General features: G+C 40.4%; 1 protein-coding gene across 1 annotated transcript in view; it reads right to left on the bottom strand.

Annotated features, from left to right (window-relative positions):
• The window catches only part of LOC106868634 (zinc finger protein 62 homolog), a 6,735-nt gene extending 5,638 nt beyond the window's left edge, over window positions 1-1,097 (bottom strand). The window contains exon 1 of the mRNA XM_014913983.2: window positions 650-1,097. The gene's annotated coding sequence lies outside the window, so the exon portion shown is untranslated. The remainder of the gene's footprint in view (window positions 1-649) is intronic.
• Between the last annotated feature and the right edge of the window lie 1,387 nt (window positions 1,098-2,484).

Raw genomic sequence — 2,484 nt, 5'->3', positions numbered from 1 at the left:
GGGGGGGGGCAGTCGATTAGATCGACCTCAGTACGCAACTGGTACTTAATTTATCGATCTCGAAAGGATGAAAGGTCGACCTCAAAGACCGGGCGAAATACCGCTAAGCATTTCGCTCGCTGCCTTACTTCACACTCTGATATTATTTTAGTGCTGGCCATCTCATATCTTTTCAGGGTCATGTTCGGACACAGATTTGAAGAGTTTAGTGGAACAAATCGCGATACTATAGCTTATTCTTTTTTTTAAGTGCGGTACTTATTCTATTGGTGTCTTCTGCCGAACCGCTAAGTTACTGGAATGTAAACAAATCAACACCAGTTGTTATGCGGTGGCGGTACAAACACAAACACACATACTCAACGGACTTCCATCCAGTTTTCATCTACCAAATTCACTCACAGCCCGGGGTTATAGTAGCAGACACTTGTCCAATATATCGTGCAGAGGGCCTGAACTTAAAACCACATGCGTACATAGTGGGTATTGGAAAAGTTTCAATGTCTCACACTAATGAAGATAACGCCAGGCAAGAAACATTGGGGATACCCTACAGGAATGATACAGTGAGATAAACACAAAAAGATTAGGCTTATAAGAAAATCTAACATTATAAACGTCATTTGAAATGCCTACCATGTTTACTTACCTGAAGTTTTTGAAATGCATCTGTCACTTACAAGATTGTTTTGTGGTAAATCTAAAACTTCACATCTTTATTTGATCTTTCACGAAATGATTGATTGTCTTTTAACGCCTGGTACAAATAAACACAATTTCAAATCAATCTTCCCATTGCATCTACTGCCTTTGGATAATGATTCTCGTTTCCTTGTCTTCATGTAGTCTAAACTTATTTTTTCCACGTCTTTAAACATGTAGCTCAGTTTACTTAACAAGTACGTTGCAGTTCAACTCCACAATCATTATAATGAAATATACAGGGGGAATCACTCTTCTCCTCTTAATGTTTGACTTCCTGTAATTTAAAAATGGTGGGACTTTTCTTTTGTTTATGTTATCATAGTCCCTGGGTACAGCGAACTATAAAGTTTTCCTTGCTATATCTTCGTTGTTTCAGGAGGCGCAATGGCCCAGTGGTTAGGGCAACGTACTCGCGGTTCGATTCCCAGATCGGGCGGTTTCGATTCCCAGATCGGGCGTTGTGAGTGTTTATTGAGCGAAAACACCTAAAGCTCCACGAGGCTCCGGCGGGGGATGGTAGCGAACCCTGCTGTACTCTTTCACCACAACTTTCTCTCACTCTTACTTCCTGTTTCTGTTGTGCTTATAATTCAAAGGGTCAGCCTTGTCACACTGTGTCACGCTGAATATCCCCGAGAACTACGTTAAGGGTACACGTGTCTGTGGAGTGCTCAACCACTTGCATATTAATTTCACGAGCAGGCTGTTCCGTTGATCGGATCAACTGGAACCCTCGACGTAGTGCCAACTTCTTTGTTTCAAGATATATTAGTATTGGCTAAGTTTAAGTGAAATGTACTACGTTCAAATCTGTATTCTCACCTAGAAATAATATATAATTTATTTTCTACTTGCTTTAGTCATTGGACCACCTTAAAGCATTTAGTCATACAAATCGACCCCAGTACTTTAAGGGTGATACTTATTCTGTCATATTCTTTTTGCTGAACCGCTAAGTTACGGGGACGTAAACACACCAACAGTTGTCAAGCGATGGTAGGTGATAAATACAAAAACAATGATACATACATAGTTATAATACACATATACAACTATCATCCTTCAGTTTCCGCTTACCAAATTCACTCACAAACGTTCCGTCGGCCAGCAACTATAGAGGAAGATACTATCTGAGTGTGAAGTAAGGCGGCGAGCGAAATGCTTAGCGGTGCTTCGCCCGTCTTTACGTTCTGAGTTCAAATTCCACCGAGGTCGACCTTTCATCCTTTCGGGGTCGATAAATTAAGTACCAGCTGCATACAGGAGTTGATCTAATAGACTAGCCTCTCCCCCAAAATTTTGGGCCTTGTGCCTAGAGTAGAAAAGAATTGCTAGGACGCCAGGCAAAATGCTTAGAGGCATTTTGTCTGTCTTTACGTTCTCAGTTCAAATTCTGCCAAGTCAACTTTGTCTTTGAACTCTGGGGTTAATAAAATAAGTACCAGTTGAGAACTATTGGCCTTGTATGTGTATATGTGTTTGCCACCTTGGAATCCTCTGTGTAGTGGGTTGATCCACTACTCAGGAAGAGACTATTCTAGAGTACGTTCTGTCTTATCTTCGAAACGTCTAGATAGAATAGAGACAGCTGATGAAAGGATATTCCAAGTGGCTTTCCGTTTTCCTGTGTGTTCGTTCCGTTGTCTGTAGTTTATTGTTCTAACGTCCTGTACCCTGATATGCATATATATACACATGTAGATGTAAGTATGTACATATATGTGTGTATACATGTATATATATTCTTTGTATTATATATATATATGTGTGTGTGTGTGT

This window comes from Octopus bimaculoides, chromosome 8, assembly GCF_001194135.2.
Source record: "Octopus bimaculoides isolate UCB-OBI-ISO-001 chromosome 8, ASM119413v2, whole genome shotgun sequence".
Classification (NCBI taxonomy): domain Eukaryota; kingdom Metazoa; phylum Mollusca; class Cephalopoda; order Octopoda; family Octopodidae; genus Octopus; species Octopus bimaculoides.
Note: the sequence above shows the minus strand (reverse complement) of the source record. Positions and strands in the feature narration are given on the sequence as shown.